The sequence below is a fragment of the Meriones unguiculatus genome, chromosome 17 (assembly GCF_030254825.1).
Source record: "Meriones unguiculatus strain TT.TT164.6M chromosome 17, Bangor_MerUng_6.1, whole genome shotgun sequence".
NCBI lineage: Eukaryota > Metazoa > Chordata > Mammalia > Rodentia > Muridae > Meriones > Meriones unguiculatus.
Genome location: NC_083364.1, coordinates 51,872,703 through 51,892,246, shown reverse-complemented (window position 1 = coordinate 51,892,246; position 19,544 = coordinate 51,872,703). Strand labels below are relative to the sequence as shown.

The following is a 19,544-nucleotide window of genomic DNA, read 5'->3' as shown; positions in this document are numbered from 1 at the left end:
TTAATTACTTTTTCACATGGTAATATAGTATGAAATAGTCAGATGGCCTGAAGCTTATTATAAATAGTTGTGTGTCATGAAATAACATTTTGAAATCACAAGTAGCTATGGAACTTACTGATTTTCAGGATAATTGCTTTCTAATCATAAGGAATAATAATCACAAAAATTAAATTGCTAACATTGATTGCATACAGTGGGTCATGCTCCCTGCCTACCAGAGTACTGCAGCATTCAATAATGTTAGCTCAAAGGTTGTCAGGAAGATGAATGAGTTAAAAATACACATGCCTGGGACTTTTGCTCAGTGCCTATTTTACGGAAAACATTCAACAAATAATCCATGTAGTTTTAATTACCCTCAGAAGAAAATTTAAGCTTAAAAAGTAATTTTCCATAGGGTCATGGATCTGCAGGGTACTTTACCTTAGTAATTAACGTTATTTTCCTATTTTATCTACAGTTGGTTAGGCTAAGAACATCCTGGAAGAGAATTTGCTACCGAAACACCAATCACCACCCACAGCTCTCAGCACAGGTGTACACCGGTGTCGGTTAAACACCCAAAGTTCTCCAACTGCTGTTCAGTGTTTAGCCACCAGGGTAACTCATTCTCCACCTTTGAATTGAACTGATGCATTCTGAATTCTTCCCGTTAATAAAAAAGGTAAAAATTAGAATTGTGCAGAATAAAACTATTTTGCTTAAAAATTTTTAAGCTATAGAAGTAGTAAATGAATTGATTACCTTGAAATTCATTTCATCTCTGCATGTTGATATTCATCCCTAGCTATATCATACCCAGTTCTCATTTTCTTCCAAGGAAGCATCTCTTTTGTGCATTTGCTATGAATCCTTTCAGACTTCTTCTGAGTGCTAAACTATATGTATTTACAAGTATGTTTGTATTTACGAGTATGTTTGTAGCTATAAAAATAGTTTTTGCCTACTTATGATATGTCTAGTATTGTATAAATTTATATGTATACAACTATAATGTATCCAATTACTACGTCATAGATGTCTCTATGCTGCCTTCTTACTGCTTCATTTACTGGCACAGCCATATCTAATGGGAACATCAAAAGTCATGAAGCCAGCACAACTGCTTGACAAAGATCCAGCAAAGCGGAGCCATATGATACAATCACTGTCGTGCTTTACTTCACTTTTGGCCTTGATCTCCACATGTTGCATGCTTGGAGGGGGTTACTATTGTCCAACTTGGAGATATTGAATTTATGGCAAATTTCTTATGAACATTTATGCCTTCTCCCAGGACTACTGCATCTGAGCTTCCTCAGGAATGTCCTAAACATGTCACCCCCCCACTCTTAAGGAGATATTCTTATCTGGCCTCCTTGAAGGTCTTCCTTACACCCTGAGGGTTGTGGTTCAAATAAAGATGCCAGAGATCTCCTCGTGAGGCTCCAACTACAATAAATTCTTGGCACATCTACCCCTGATCTTACTCAGGAACAAGATAAAATCAGAACAAAGTAAACTTAAAAAGGTAGAGAAGGTTTGGTGGACTAGAGATGTTGTAGAAAATCGGGTTAAATGCCTCTTCCTACAACTGACAGACAAATAATCGTATGGATAAATAATAAAGGAATGAAGTATTAAGAACCCCCTTTCTTAGAAAAGTTAGCTCATGCCGGACCACCCTGGTATGGTAGGACCAAGGGACAAAAGAATACCAAGATTAGACATAAACAAATTCTACAAGACATAAACATTGTATTATGCCAGAATTGAAAAATAACTACAGCAGCTTTGGCATGAAGAGTTTCTTGGGCCTCATGACAGTTGGCACTCTGACCATTAAAAGTTGATAATACACCGCTTGGCACATGACGATCTGCCCAGGCTTGCTTGGGGATTTTCTTGCTGTCTAATACTATTGAAACTGCAAGATTCTTAAAAGTTGGGTTGTGGGGTTGACGGTGGAAAACGATTGTAAAATATAGTTCTGTTCTGTCATGGTTTATCATATGGTGACTAAACTTACAGCCAAGCAGTTAAAACACATGACCAGAGACAAAAAAAAAAAAAAAAAAAAAAAAAAAAAAATGACATGATCTGTGTTTTAGAACAACATGAATTTAACCCTGTCTACTGAGTTCTGTATAAATAAAGAAGCACTAAGATTGCCAGTCAGTCAGGCTGCAACACTCCCCTTGACCCTTGTGCCTGCCTCACTCCTATTTCCTCTACATGACCTGCCCACAGCCGGGGCAGTGATGAAATGTAACACATCATTCCTTTTTTAGACACCCTGTAGCTTATTTGTGAGTTTGCCTACTTGATAAGCTCAGAGTTTTTGCAACATTTACTTCTGCAAACAATATTGCTCATACACATTTCCCCTTCTGCCCATGAAAGTGTTTCTCTAGAGTGGCTTCTGGCTGGAGAAACTGCAGGGTTGTTCATAGACAGCTGCTTAAAAACATGCAACAGCCGAATCTTTGGGTCTTCAATAGCTATGTGAGATCATTACTCCTACATGCTCACCCACAATATCAGCATATTTACATGACTTTTCAGAAAACAGATTAATATTTCATCTTCTTTATCTTTGATGGCTATGACACTTCATATGTTCTTCACCTTTATACCTAATAAGTTGTTCCGGTTGTTAGTATATTATAAACTTTCATTATTCTTAATATTTTTTATATCTGCAGCAGATATTTGTCTTTCTAACTTGTCTCACCTTTAACTATTTTTTTTAATGACATCACATTTGTTAATATATTCCTTTTAGGTTTTGGCTCCTTACTTAATCTGCCAATTTCCTAAGATTTATCACTATGCCTTCTGCTAATTCTTATCTTTGGTTGTTTTAAACACCAGTGCAATCTCACCAAGATCAGGTCTGATGGCAAACGTAGGACCTAACCCTCTGACTATACTAACTACACAATGCAGTACTAATAACTACACATATGATGTCGTACAGCAACTCTCTAGAGATTAATCATCTTCCATATCTGACACTTTACACCCATTGAACAATCACTCCTCACAGGCCCAGGAGTGCCATGATTTTATTTTTGTATTTTATTATTCTAGATACTTCATAATATGAGGTATTTATCCTTTTGTGAGTGGCTTACACTATTCCTTTAGGCTATTTTATCTTTTCCAAACACATGCCAAGTTTAATAGCGTCCTAGTATAACATCAGTGAAGTCTCAGCAAGAGCAGATATGATGGTGGTGAAACAGCCACACAAATGAAAAAGCCACAAACTCAAAGCTGCTAACTAGACACTCTTCCATTTTACTGCAGACCCCAATTATCAATGTGCTCTGAGCTTTAACCTGACTGTATCTCTTGCTCAGAGCTAATTATTTCCCTTCTTCAGCTTAAAATAAATAAGTTGTAAATCCTTAGTGGTCAAAAAGAAATCTAATTAGAAGAAGACAAAGGAACAAGGTAAGAAAAACCATTTTCACTGCTGCTTTAGCTAAACCGAGAAAGCCACCTTGCCCTCAGTTCTTCAGGACCGAAAGAACCCCAATTAGTTGAAAACAAAATTTATTTGTTATTATGCTCTGCTTTATATTTAAGATTTAATATTTATAAACTAAATTATAAAATTGGCTACTAATAATCCCTACTAATAAAACTATAGCTTGCAAACAAGTATTTAAGTGGTGAAAGTGTCCATCAATCTTCATGACAAAGTTAATGTGTTTTGCATATTTATAACATTGATCTCATAATGAGTAAAAGAAAAGTAAGGCATTTTTGACTGAAAGCTTCAGATTCCTAAAATTCACCCCTACTATGCCTTGCTCTTTTCATCTTCCCTGCTAGGCAGACACTTTCTGTTATATCCTCTGTATTATCCATTACTCTGTTTTGCACTGGTCATATTAGGGTCCATCAAATAAAAAAAGAATATCCATTTTCCAAGTTTTTAGTTGCTGTTTTCAGTCTTGAGCTATCTGGCCCTGGCCTAGAAACATGATGCTAAGTGAAATGAGAGCACTGCTTCTCCCAGTGTTAAGATTTTCCCAGAATCCCTTGGCAGTTGAATGGTGCTCACTTCCTCAGCTGCTCTGCCAGCTGCTGCTCTCCAGGTTCTCCACAGCCTCCTGGTTCATCTTTAACTCACTCTCCAGCATGCTCTTCTCCCTCTCACACTTCATTCTGGCTTTCCTCTCCCGTTTAAAGTCACCTTCCGGATGGCAAAAGGAAAGACTCCTTAACTAAGTAAATAGGTAGTATTTATACACTAAAAGTGTTCACATCAACCACTTTCTATCAGAAAAATAAAAAGTACACAATTCTCTTCATGATGCACAGGTACAAAAGCATTTTAAAACAAGCAGCATCACAATGTGTTAACAATGTCAACGTGTTAACAAAATAATCTAGAAATCAGTGGTGGAGGGAATGTCTACAGATTGTGGATTATGATATATATCCTAGAGAGGGAACCAACAACAAGAGTCCAGTTCCCCTCTGTTTGATCACTTCCAGGGAGGAGCGGCTTGCCTTTTTATTGGAAACTCGCTTCAGGGGCAGTTAAGTTCATTTACTCAAGGGCATTTCCTCATGAGACGTGAAAATGTTCTTTATAAATTTTCAACTGCCTGGCACAACACCAGGAAATCTGTCTCCATGAGATAATCTATGAGTACTTGAAGTCCCTCCAGCACCAGTGGTCTTTTCAATCTCCACTGTAAGCATGCACATCCACTCTCTCTCTCTTGTGGTAGCATCTGGATTATAACATGTTGTGTCCTCATACCCAAAAGATTGGTTAGAACATTCCAGTTTCTAGATTAATGATGCCAACTCCTAAATGTTTATCATGAAGTTAGATAACAGCTACAGTACTGTTTTTGTCCATTGATATCTTTGCTTTTCTTTAAATAAATAAATAATCTGGAAGGTATAACAAAAAGTGTTACCAGGAAAGACATAAAATTCAAATTGGAACAAGTGAGAGAGTTTCTGAAAGATACATGTAAAAGCCTGAAATCAGATGAATCATAGATGATTGTGTCTCACTATATTCATATGTTGACATCTTAACCCTCAAGATACTAGAACTTGGGACTTTTGTTGGTGAATAAATTAAAAAGGGACTCTTGTGTAAAACCCTGTTCTTTCTGCTCTGTGAGGATATAGTAGGAAGATGGCAATGAATGAAAGATGACATAGGCTTTCATCAAAAAGCACACATACCAGTGTCTTGATCTAGGAGTTCTCAGTCTCCACATACATATTTTGTTGGAAGGACCCTGCTGTTTGAAGTTGCGGTCCTCCCAGTCCAGGTAGCCATTCTGAGGTTGGCATTAAGGTGCAGGACTCACTCTCCCCAGAATCCTGCCTTCTGCCTAGACATAGACGCCCCTAACTACATTTGATACATGGCCTTTGACACAGCTCCCTGCTAGCTCTTTCCTCCCTGTGCCTATATGATAATTAGGTACTATGTTTTCTTTCCTTTGATAGTAGCCTGCTGTTTATTGCAAATCAAGCATCTTTGAGGTGCCTAGTCTTAACCAATTATGTACACCTATCCACACACTCCCCAAGGTATTCTCTGGAATTAAAGTTGAACTAGCTCCCTGAATTGGTTCCTGGAATGCCATGCTCTCTGGCCTTTCTAGCCTTGTGCCTCTTCTCATGCTTCTCCTGACTTCATGGGCTGGTAAAGCCTCCAAGACAGGGTGAGAACACACATTTACGTTTTCATGAATTGCCAAGTCTATTCTGGCTTTACATAGCATCCAAATGTAATAAGACAATAAGGAGACAGAGGGAGGGGAGAATAAATGAATGAGAGTACTTGTGTGCAAGTGTATATGTGTGTATAAAAACAACCATAATTTTCTATCTTTGAGGACGTTTGTGATACATACACAGTAAAGAAAGACACAGGAATGGCTAGAAGCAGATAGAAAGGCAAAAATGCAGATAACAGAAAACCCTAACTACCCCCTTTTAGCAAATTTGTAAAGACTAAGGGGATTGAAAGGAAAAATAATAGTAGTGAACACACATACTGTGTCATCTGGGGAGGGAGAAGGAGAGCATTTTGAACCTATACATTGAGACTAGCCTTGAACACTTCTATTTCACAGGGTGTTTAGAGGCAGAACAGGAAATACAACTTACAATCTTAGGAGCACATTTTCAATAGTGTAGGCAGAACACCACTTGTTACATATAAATAGTAAACAAATCTCACCATGTCATTGGAAACCCAGCATAGTCTTTAAAACCAATTCCCATACCAGCAGCTTCAAATAGATCACCACCATATCTCTGGGGCAAACCCAAAGTTCTGGGTTGGCCTCAATTGGAAAAGATCTTCAACAACCCTACATCTGACACGGGCTAATGTCTAGAATATATAAAGAACTCAAGAAGTTAAACAGCAACAAACAAAACAATCCAATTTAAAAATGGGGTAAAGGGCTAAACAGAAAATTCTCAACAGAGGAATCTTGAATGGTAGAGAAACACTTAAAGAAATGCTCAACATCCTCAGTCATCAGAGAAATGCAAGTCAGAATGACTCTGAGATTTCATCTTACACCAATTAGAATGAGTAAGATATAAAACTCAAGTGACAACACATGGTGGAGAGGATGTGGGGAAAGGAGAACCCTCTTCCATTGTTAGTGGGAGTGCAAACTTGTATAGCCACTTTGGAAATCAATCTGGCACTTTTTCAAAAAATTGGGAATAGTGCTACCTCAAGATCCAGCTTTACCACTTCTGGGCATATAAAGATGCTCTACCATTCAACAAGAACATTTGCTCACCTATGTTCATATCAGCTTTATTAGTAATAACCAGAATCTGGAAACAACCTAGATGTCCCTCAACGAAAGGACGGATACAGAAATTGTGGTACATTTACACAACAGAATACTACTCAGCTATTAAAAACAAGGAAATCATGAAATTTACAGGCAACTGGATGGAACTAGAAAAGATCATCCTGAGTGAGGTAACCCAGAACCAGGAAGACACTCATGGTATATACTTACTTATAAGTGGATATTAGCTATATAATATAGTATAAAGATAAAATCTGCAGACCTAAAGAAGCTAAACAACAAGGTAGACCCTAGGGAGAATGCTTAAATATCATTCAGAATAGCAAATTGGAGAGACACCAGAACTGGTGGAAGGAAGGGAATAGGATGGGAGACTACCATAAAGGTCCTCTGAAAGGCTGAACCCAACAGGGAATTGAATCAGATGCTGAAACTCACAAAGTTTGGGCAGAACATAGGGAGTCCTATGGAAGAAAAAGTTGGAGGGATAAAAGGAGCTGGAGGGGACAGGAGCTCCACAAGACAAAAATATCTGGGTGGGTGCTGCAGAGACTAATGCAACCAAGGACCATGCATGAGAGAACCTAGACCCCTTGCTCAGATGTATCCCATAGGCAACTCAGTCAGAGTAAGGGGAGCAGGGGTGGTCTCTGACATGAACTCACTTGCCTGCTCTTTCATCACTTCCCCCTTGTGATGTGGCCTTGCCAGGCCACAGAGGAAGAGAATCCAGGCAGCCCTGATGAACCTGATAAGCTAGGGTCAGATAGCAGGGGAGGAGGACTTTCCCTTTCAGTGGACTTGGGGAAGGGGATAAGGTGGAAGAGGGAGGGCAGGTGGAACTCGGAGGAGATGAGGGGTGGGGCTACAATCAGGATATACAATGAATAAATTGTAAAAAGTAAAAATTAAATAAAACAACAACAAAATAACAACAAAAACTACAACAAAAAAAAAGAGATCCCTAAAAGCTTGAGGAAATTTCCCAGGCTGCTGACCATGGTAGCGATGTTTCCCTGTCTCCTTGTGTGGAAAGAGAGAAGTATGTGGGTTAAAAGTATGAGAAATAATAGACAAAATATTATATAGGGAGAAAAAGGCAGGAAAGTAAAGGACAGTCGTAAAGGCCCATTCAGGCAATGTACAAGCTAAAACAAAAGTAAAACAATCAAGATACAAAAGTGTAAGTTTTATTAAAATTAAATAAAACAAAAAAAATAGCAGCATTTCTTTCTAGTCTTTACTAACACACACCTCTACTCCCATCTCTGATCCCCTTGGTCTTTTGCTGCTGGCTCTGCGGATAGATGTATAGATGAGGCCATCAGTCTCAGAAACTAAAGCAAGCTGCGATGCCCTGTCCTTCCTGAGAGGTGTTTCTGCTATTTAGGGCCTAGATTTTGGGGGGAGTTTTCTAGTATGCTGGCTCCCCTCCTTCAACAGGAGAGTTAAAATCGGTGTGCTGCTAATCACACTGTCCACAAAGAACTTTCTGAATCCGAGGCACTAGCGGTGGGGGTTGGGGTCGACCAAATGTGCACCCAGGCTGTACGTACCTTTGCTGTTGGGTGTTCTCCTGCTGAGACCCTGGCACCCCTGTTCTTTTCAACAGCTCCCTCAGTTCTTGCATCTGTCAGCAAGACTGTGTACCCCCTCTACTTTCTTATGGTGTTGCTTATAAGGTATTAGGGTTAGCTCGTTACGGTAGTTATCCTGAAGTATACTGAAGAGCTCAGGAGAATCTCTGCTTCAGACTCCAGAACTATTTGTCCTTCCTCCAGAGTCCCTGCTGCCACCAGGCTCCTCATTTTCTCTGTTCACGGCGACCACAGCCCTGGTCCATTTCCATCGTCCACTCAGTCTGTCCCCAGCTCAAGCTGTTTATCTGTCCATGGCCAGGAAGCACAGGCTCCTCCCTTGTGAGTGTTGATGCCAGCCTTATGTGGGTAGCATGTACATAGAAGGAGCATTGGCAGCTGCTCCTGCCTCTCTGTAAGTTGTTTTTTTAATAGTGTCATATTATATATCTTCTAGACCATAACAAAATAAAATTATATATTTAACCACAACAGAAAATATGCAAACACATGAGAACAAAACAATATGCTCCTAAATTGTTAATAAGTAACTTAATAAATTAATTAAAATGATATTTAAAAACTTGTAGAAATAATAATAAATAACAATAACATGTATCGGTGGGGCATCACCAAGGCATTTGTGTGAAGGAAGTTTATGGCAATAAATAGACACATTCAATAGAAAAAGGTACCAAACACACATTATGATCATGTACATCAAGACCTCAGTAAAACAAGAATAAAGCAATCCCCGAGTTAGCAGAAAGAAAGCACAATAAGTCATTGAGACTTTTTATATATCAGAACCAAATATCAGAATATCAGAACCAAAAAAAAAATACCAGAGATCAGTATTATCAAAAAGTAATTGTTTTGAAATGATCTAAAAGCATTGACAAATATTTAGGTGTACTAACTATGAAAAAAAAAGATAAAAATGAGGAATTATAACTAGTACCATATATATATACAAAATATAAGTGAAAATTGCCATGATTGCCATGATGCTCAAACAACCTTTTAATATATTCTCCCTTTCAAAACTCATCCCATTACCTGAGGGTTCTACTGATAGATTCTCCACAGTGCTTAAAGGATTAATTCTAATTCTGAAACATCTCCAAAATATTGAAATGAAAAGGAGCCAGCCATACTCCTTTGTCAGCATTATCTAAGTAGCAAACCACACACAGATACCATAAAGAAGGAAATCTGCTAATTTTTATTCTTGATGAATGTAGATGAAAAACATCAGTGGGGCACTAGTGTTCAGTAACATACCCAGCTCATACTCTACAGCTGAGTGAGATCCATCCTAGTGATTCAGGGATGGTTCATCACTGAGAACAGTAACATACACAAACAGAATCAGGGTCCAAAAATGTATGATTATTATTAACATGAAACATAACACAAACAAAATTTAAAAATTCAATAAGATCTAGCATCCATTCATATTTTTTGTAAAGGCCTCAAAAATAGGTATCAAAAGAGCATATATCACCATCCTAAGGTATCTGTGAGAAACTCACACGACTGTACTGAATGAGGAAAAGCAGACAGTGTTTCTTCCTGTATCAGATATAAGATAATGATGTTCACTTTCATTAATTTTATTTAAAATAGTGTTGGAAGTCTCAGCAAGAACAAAAAGAAAAAGAAGTAAGAGGAATCTAAGATGGAAAAAAAAAGATTATTTAATTTTATTTGTTGTGAAACCTAAATGTCATCAGTAAGCTGTTAGAAGTTATAAATGAATTCATCAAAGTACCTCGATACAAAATTAACATAAAAAGAAGGTTTGTAAAAACACACCCCAGTTTAAATGATCTTAAACAGCCCTACTCATAATAGCTAAATAAAATAAAAATATTTAGGTATAAATTTAGCCAGAGAAGTAAAGTAACCCTAAAAAGAAAATTATAAGACAGAAAGGAGCTGGGGGAAAGCCAGGCCTTAAAGCATTTGTTGTGCAATCAAGAGGACTTGAGTCTAATCCTCAGAACCCGGGTTAAAAAAAAAAAAAAGGAAAAAAAAAAAAAAAGGCAGGTGTGGTGGCCCACACTTGTATTCCCAGGTCTGGGGAGGCAGAGACAAGCAGACTCCTGGGTCTTGCTGGCCAGGCAGCCTAACCCAGTTGATGAATTCCAGCCTAGTGCGAGAGCTGGTCTCAAAGCAAACCACACTGAATCTCCTCAGGAGCAGCACTTAACTTCTTAGCTTCTAACCGCTACATGCAAGCACATCCTTAAGGAATTTACAAAACACTTGTGAGGGTGAGCACAAGAAATTGGAAAAAAAAAACCAAAAAAACAAAACAACAAAACCATTTCATGTTCATTGAAGTTAATATCAATATTCTCAAAATGAGCATACTAACCATAGGGAGCTATAGATCTATACAGTTGGTGCAATTTCTATCAAAATACGATTGAATTTCTTGCCAGATATAGAAAACAGTCTTAACTTTCACATGGAAGACAAGACTCAGAATAGCTAATAGGATGATGAGCTGGATACATGGGATGGGGAAAGGAATTATAATAATATCTATTTCAAAGCATAATCTAAATCTACAATAACCCAATGATATTATGGCATACAAACACAGCAAAAATCCATGGAACACAATAGAAAACCCGGAAGCTACTCACATTTGTCAGGTGACTTTTGACAAAGATACCTAGAGCACACAGTGGAGGAGGGCTCATCTCTTTAGTAAGTAATTCCATAAAAAATGGGTTAGACACACTCAGAGCAATGACACTTGATCCCTTCCATTCAGCATACAAAACTTCCACTCGAGAGCTATCAAACCTAAATGTAAAATTGGAAGCTATAAAATTATTTCAACAAAACATTGCAAGATAATGTACAGAAAAACATTTTCATATTGGATCCCTAAACATGGGAACAAAAGTCAGAATTAACAAGTGGGATTGCATAAAACTGAGAAATCCTGCATAGCAAGGAAAATAAGAGAATGAAGACAAAACCGACAGTTCATCCAGAATACCAAAGACACTGAAAAGGCTGAGCTTGCATGTAAAAGTACAATTAAATTAAATAGACATTTCTCGAAAGATGACATACAAATGGCTAACAAGAATATGAAAAAATGCTCCATATTACTAATCATCATGAAAATGCAAATCAAAACCATAATGAGATATCATCTCATCCTAGTGAGAATGAATACCATTATAAAGACAAAAGTAACAACTGCTGGCAAGAATGTGGACAAGGGAAACCTTTTATTATACACAGTTAGTGGGAATGTTAATTCATATTGCCATTTTGGAAGTCAGAATGGGCATTCTGAAAAAATATGTGTGTATATATATATATATATATATATATGAATTCTGGAAAAATTCTGCAAAATATATGTGTAATAAGATTCATTCAACAATCCCAATACTGGTGTATATCCAAAGGACACAAAATCATTATACCCCAAAGTTGTATTCCCATGTTCCTGCAGCACTATTCCCAATTGTTGAAACATGTAACCAGTGCAGATGTCTATAGTAAATGAGAAGATAAGGACAAGTCAATATACATAAAGGATAAAATAGTATTTATTCATAAAAGAGGGAAAGCCTATTACAGCCTGATGAATAGAACTGGATATCATTAAGTTGGGCGAAATAAGCCAGAACCAGAAAAGCCAAAGGCATGCTTTCTCCAGTATTTGTGGAACTATCAAATTTATTTATTTCCCTTGCTATGCAGGACTTCTCAATGCAATTTCATTTGTTAAATTTGACTTTTGTTCTCTGTGTTTGGGGATCCAATGGTCTCATAGAAAAAGGACAGAGAATAGTGATTGTTATTGACTGGGAAAGGTAGGGAAAAGACATGAGGAGAGAAAGATGTTTTACAATGGACTCCAAAAACACAGAGTAGGATCTCACAATTTTCTTATAGCAGCAGGAAGCCACTTGGAGATTAAGCTATACTCCAAAATGAGAAGAAAAGTGCAAAACTCTAAACTCTCAGTACATACAATGACATACGTGTGAAGATGTGGGCATTGTTGTTATCCTCACTTAATCATTATATAGTACGCGTATGTTCTGAGTTACAATAATGCCCTGGTCTTCCATAAAGACACATAGATATTATGTTACAATAAAGAAAATAATTGTGAGTTGTGTTTGTATGAAGACAGACTGCCAGCCAGCCAGCCAGCCAGCTCACTGCTGCTCACTGCATCAACTTGCTGGCCCAGCTTCAGGTTGGCTTTTCTCATGTTGCGGAGTTTCTCGTCCTCTGTGTGCTCCTGGGTCTGCTGCTGGGCCTCCTGAGAAGCCTGCACTGCTCTGCTAAGTTTGCTGACTTCCTCGTTTAGAGAGTGCTCCTCCTCAGTCAGGCTCCTGACCTGTGGGAAGACTACGACAAAGCTGGCTGTTAGAGCCCCCACTGGAAGCATGTCTCTCTTTAATAGGCCAACACACTCAGGAGGCATCTGATGTCATCAATAACCGAGCCAAACTCCTGACATACTTTTCCAAACTCTACGTTCACTTCTCACGCATTGCAAAAAGGATCCATTATCTGCCATGGCGAGAAAGCAGAATATTCTGGTCAATAAAATTCAACATGTGTGCTACTCTCGGAAAATAACTATATCACTAAAGATAACTTCGCTTTCCTTTCTGTATCCAGGGGAAATGTGCTGATCATGCCATGCCTCGGTGTCCCCAGAGTCTGGCCATAAAAGAAGGGTTCCAACAGACAGCACATGCAAAGGTAGAAGCTCGCTATCTGTCCCCTAGGGAGCAACACAAAGCCCTGCTGTTTAATCATCTGCCAAATCAGTTTCATAGTGGAGATTAGTTGCTTATCAAATGCTTCACTCAGGCTCCTCCACACAGACAATCCACATGTAGATGCAAACATTAAGACCACAGCTAACGTAAAGGCAGTTCTCAACCTGTGGGGTGGCATAGCTGATTATGATTCATAACAGTAGCAAAATTATGGTAATGAAGTAGCAACGAAATAATTGTATGGTTGGGGTCACCACAACGTGAGGAACTGCATTAAAGAGTCCCCAGCATAGGAAGGCTGAGAACCGCCGCCTTAACTGGAATTATGGTAGGCTAAACTCGGAATCATTATTTAAGCTGTAGGTTCAAACACATCTCAGCTCACTTTTTAGCAAGGCCCATCATGTTCATTCTTGTTCCAAAACGGATGCTTACAGGTCCACTAAAACTGTTTTGCTATGTTGGGTTTCAGAGGCAGTGGTAGTTCGTTTGGTAGGTTAAATGGGGTTCTAAGTACATTCACACAGGAAATCTGAGTAGTAAAGGTCCAGCTCACCAGACCGTTTACTTGATTCAGGTCCTGGCTCCTGTCACTGTAAAATTGCAGGCCACTGTATTAATTAACTTAAAGTATACTTCTGATACCCACACCTCATTTGCGAGAAGAATTCAGGCATCTACGCCTTCCTATCACCACAGAAAAAGTACCCTGTGCTCCGCTGCACACTTTCCCTTCTCTGACTTCACCAATATTGTTTCCAGGTCATTGATTTCCTTTTTCAACTCAGAACATTCATCTTCCAGTTTCCGCCCCCTGGCAGTCAGCTCAGAATTTATCTCCTCTTCTTCCTCCACCCGCCCAGATAACTCCTTGACTCTGGCCTCCAGCTGCATCTTGGATTTAATCAGCGACTCACACTGCTCCTCAGCATTTACCAGGGTCTCTTGCTCCTGCCATGATGAGGAGAAAATTGGTGCCAACAGCTGGAAGTAATTTATCAGCTGGGTGAAAATGCTGCCTAACACAAAGCAAGGAGATAATTGCCTGCCCTCTGCCCGGGACTTTTACCTACCTTTCCCAGGCAGCTGAAATAATATTCCTAGATCGTTGATCCTGTTGTTAAAAAGTAGAGGAGATGCGTGTGTTTGGAGGAGCCTTCCATCTTCCGGGCCCCTTCAGTAGATTAGGTGACCTCTTCTAAGGCACTTAATAGAATCCTTGTGGCCTAAAGATTCTGACACTCCTCCAACCATCAGTGTCATGCTGTTTAAATCACAGCTTCAGGACAAATCAGTGTGGGAAGATATTTGAAGCTGCTGCCTGCTTAGGATACAGTCTTTTAACCAAGTGTTATTCCCATAGAGAGTAGAATATTTGTGGCATTATCATAAATGCAGCAATCCACTTGTCCAATGTATATTACTTAATTGAGATGAGGTGTGTATTTTTATGCAGAGGTGAATTTCAAATGTATAAGGTCACCTACAAGTCACTTAACTATATTTCATTATTATTTCCACTTAAAATCCTTGCCTTGAAGATTCTGCCAGCAGCAAATGCCACAAGCTACAGATACACATAGAACATGGAATACAGTTTTTGTTTTGTTTTTTAAATTCTTTCCCATGCTTCGGTTGCTAAGCTCATGGAGTGATCCATTGTTCCCATGGTTGGAGACAAAATTAAAAACAAAGAGACACCTTTAACAAACTATGTTTTATTTACGTGTGTTTGGTATATGCATATGTGAGTGCAAAAGATCACAGAGGCCTCAAATCCTTCCAGAGCTGATCTTACAGGTAGTTGTAAAGTACCCTATGAGAAAGCTGAAAACTGAACCTAGATTCTCTACACTCTCAATACAGTTCTTTTGCGAACTGAGCCGTCTCTTCAGCCCTACCTCCCCACCCCACCCCCACCATGGACTCTTTTGTTAGCAAGGACCTTTTTCCTAACTTTGAATCTCTCTTAAGTGACCTCTTTAGAGGTTGTCCTTTGTTTGTTTCTCTGCTGCTGTGATCGAACACCCTGACCAAAAGCAATTCGCTATTGTTTTATGTTACATATGACAGGACATTATTGAGGCAAGCCATGGCAAGAGCCCAGAGCAGAAAGAATGGGAGAATGCAGATTATTGGTTTTCTCAGCTTGCTTTATTTATACAAGGACTACCCGCCTAGTGTGGCAGTGCCTGCGGTGGGCTGCCCTCCCCCAACACACACACACACATACACACACATACACACACACACACACACACACACACACACAATTGATTATTAATCAAGGACACACTCCACAGTTATGTACCCTGGCCAGCTACCTGCCTAGGGTGGAAGTGACCACAGCCGGATGGCCCCTACCCACCTCCATCAGTCATCAATCAAGGACAAACCTCAAAGTTACGCCCGTGGGCCAATCTGCTAGAGGTGGTTCCTCAGCTGAGGTTACCTCTGTCCAGGTGATTCAGTTTGTGTCTGTTGGTATTTAGAATAAGAGAAAAAAATTGCAAAAAAAAAAATTCTTGTTCCACTTGGTGTTTAACCATGTTTCTTTTAATAAATTTTGAAATGCTTCATAACCTTGTCAGCCTTTTTCTCATAGTTATAATTTGCATGCATCTCAGTCTTCATGGAGCTTGTTCTGGAATTTGCCTCTGTTTTCCATGCCTCCCTCAATGATCTATCCCATGATTTTACTTATTGTGCTTTTGTACAAGAAGCATTTGTGTCTGTCCTTCATACCACTTGGATTGCACAAACCATTCTCCATTGACAGGAAAAAGCAGAGAGACTGAGTGGCTAGGCCTCACCTAACACTGCCTCATCTTGAAGGTCAAATGTGTAATCAATTATGATTTTTTTATAGTATGTGTCAATTGGATATGGACCAGGACCCAGGGATTTGGGTTTTTAAACAAGCATCTCAGATAATGCTAGTGCACACACACTAATAATTCTAAAATTATGCCATGTTAAATACATCTTAGAAATGTGAGTACAGAGTCTAGTGAAAACTGTGGCTTGTTAGAAATTAGCAAATAGCAAAAATATAATTTTAGTCAGTGTAAGATGACGATAATTTCTCTGTTTTCATAAAGCTTCTTTTTTCACTTTTGTATAAGTTAGAGAATGTATAATAAAGGCAGATACAACTTTCTCCTGTCCTTTTGGGTTTGTTTTATTTTGTTTTGTTTTTTGACTCACAGCAGTGCAGGGAGCCAGAGAGGAGTGTGAGAGTGAATTCATCATGATGTGGACACGAAGGACAAAACCAAGAGTGTAGAGTCTAGAACATACATGCTACAAGTTTGAAATGGCCCTCATTGATTGGTAAGCAATATTAGTTTTTTAAGACAACAGTTTTTAACTTTTGTCAGATACCAGTGTTTCATTCAGATCATATGTTCTGCTTAATAAAGAATATTTGACATAAGCATATTGTGGTTTCTTTCTCTCTTTTTCTTTCTTTCTCTCGTAAATGAATTTGACACAAAGATAAGGTTAAGAACTGGTATTTATGAACTCAGTTCATTAGTAATTGTGATTTGGACAAAGTTAGTAAGATAACTAAACAAACAAAACCTAAACCAAACCAACCAACTAAACAAACAAACAAAACCCCAGAAAAACAAAGCTCCCAGGAAATGCTTTCAGGGAGAAAAGTACTGCAATAATCCCGAGGAGGAACTCAGCCAAGAATTTCTTGGAGGCAACTAAAATCCTGTTTGTCCCTCTGCTCATAGATGGTGAGTGAGATAAGATTTAAATTTAAATAAAGTCACTAAACAAACAAAACTAAACTGTGTTGTGCTTTTGCTTTCTGTGTTTGGTGGCCATCTATGACATTTAAAGGCACAGGCTTCACTTCCTTTTTCCTGTCGACAGCTTCCTGCAGAAGCAGCAGCCTTGCTCTTCTTTGACTTTACTTTCCACTCTCCTGCCCCCGCCCCGACCTGAGATTCTTATTTCTCTAAGGCTTTCTGTTGTTGCTTCCTCTTTCTTCAGCCCAGCATCTTCTTCCCCACTCTCAGATTTAAAGAGGCTTCTGAATCCCAAAGGAGTGGAAGGAGGGCCTCATCCAAGGCTAGCTCTTCACACCTGTGAATGTCCTTATGTTCCTCTGGATAAAATGAATCTTGTTCTTGACTCAAGAGTAAACAAAGAAAAGCAAGTTCTGAGAGTACTGGGAGAGATGACTAGAATTGGAAAGCATTTTAGCAGGATGTCGCACTTGTTTTTAAACTCTTTTATTTGGGGTATTTAAGCTTCTACCTCTCTTCCACCAAACCTTTAACCCTAGGTAAGAGAGAGGTTAATGGGGAGAGGGGTCACAGACCCCTTTACTTCTTCCAGCTAATTAGGGTCGATGGGTTCTTTGGGGGCTCTATCAATCTCCATCAACAGCAAACAGAGCAAGGAGTCTCCTCCAAGCAGCTTCCTTGAAATTTTTCTCTCAGTCTGTCTCCTCCAAGCCATCTCACCATCTCTTGTCTCTCCAAAGTGCCATACCTTCTCTTTCTGGGCTTTTGTATTTATATCCTTTTCAGACTTCTAGACCATGCCCCTCTCTGTGCTGTAGGAGGCAGGCTGTTACCAGCTGGCAAAGACCAAATTAATTGCCCTGGAGGAGGCAATTATCAACTGTGGACAAACTAAAGCCAAATTAAAATCCCACACTTGGGATTAAAACAAAAACACATTTATGTAACATAACAGAACTTAAAAAACAAAACGAAAAAAACAAAACAACAACAAAAAAAACCCTTCCATTACAGGGTGTAGAAATATAGTGCAGTAGAAACTCCAGTGAAAATTCCTAGTAACAGGGACATGGAGCCTGAAACTGACTATCTTCAATAACCAAGCAAGGCTCCTAGCAGTGAGACTGCAACATCAACCCAGCCACAATCTGTTCTGCCTGCAAGACAAGCTACGGCAATGGTGGCCCAGAACTTGTGGGATTGGCCAACCTATGACTGGTCCAATTTGTGCCCTACACCATAAGAGAGAGCCCTTACCTGAAACTCCCTGGATGACCAGAACCTAGATGCTGGACAGCGCAGAGCCCCAGGATAGAACCAAACACAACTGGGGAAAAAAAAAAAAAAGTCGGTGAAATGATTCCTAATGATATTCTGCTATATTCGTAGATTGGCGCCTAGCCCAATGGTCATCAGAAGGGTGTCATCTAGCAACCAATTAGAGTAGAGGCAGCCAAAAAATAGGTGGAGCCAGGGGAACCCTGCAGAAGAAAGGGAGGAGGGATTGTAGGAGCTAGAGAGGTTGAGGACACCAAGAGAACACAGCCCACAGACCCAAGCAGGGCTCATAGGGGCTCACAGAAAGTGAAGTGACAAGCAGAGACCCTGTATAGGTCTGAGCTAGGTCCTCTGCATATAACTTATGGTTGTATAGCTTGGTGTTTTTGTGGAACTCCCAACAAGGGGACTGGGGAGAGTCTTTGAGTCTTTTGTTTCTGCTTGAGACCCTTTTCCTCCTGCTTGTTGCCATGTCCAGCCATGATATGAGGGTTTGTGCTCAGTCTTATTGTATCTTGGTATTCCGTGGTCAGTGTACATTCATGGAAGGTCTGCTTTTGCATTTTATTTCTTTATTATTTTTTTTTGAAGGAAAATACAATAGGAGTTGATCTGGAGGAGAGGGGAAGTGGGAGATGGCGGGGAGAAGTAGAGGGAGGAGAAACTGCAGTGAGGATGTAATGTATGAAAGAAGAATAAAAGTTTTTAAAAAAGGAGATAAGAAAAGATGGGTTTTTCAAAAATCCATCCATGCACAGAGAAAGATGTCAAATAGAAGACAAATGAGAGAATATGTGTGGAAGAAAAGCATCCCATACTTCAGAGAGATTTTGTTTGTTTTTTTTTTTATCATAATTCAATGTCACCAGAATGTCTAAGGTTGATATACTCTAATTGGTAAGAAACACACAGGTAATGAACACTACAGTTTCTTGTTTTGTTTTGTTTTGTTTTGTTTTTATGCTGCTAAAACATATCTTCTAGAGATTTGGGAGATAACAGCATAGAAACTCATTGAAAAGCACATATACTAAATCTAAACAGCAGAGATCTTCATAAATAAATCATCCCTAAACACTTTCTTATAATCTAAAATTGCAAAGCACATATAGAAGAAGCAGAGATCCATGGATGAATACCTACAATAATAAATTTTACTAAAACCCTCAGAGTTTCAAAGAATCTTACAGATACTCTGAATATTTCAGAAATAAATGTATGTCTAGTGAAAATTATTTTAAAAATTGAACTTTTCTTGGGCTACCACTATGAAGTATGCCATTGTCTTGTCTTTGTCAACAGCGAAAGTTCTCAAGCATCGTGAGGGTTAAGGAT

The 19,544-nt window shown here is 39.0% G+C and overlaps 1 pseudogene; it reads right to left on the bottom strand.

The window, feature by feature from the left end:
- LOC110564984 (tRNA-splicing endonuclease subunit Sen15-like) overlaps positions 1–14,061 on the bottom strand; it is a 41,458-nt pseudogene extending 27,397 nt beyond the window's left edge.
- Positions 14,062–19,544: the final 5,483 nt, after the last annotated feature.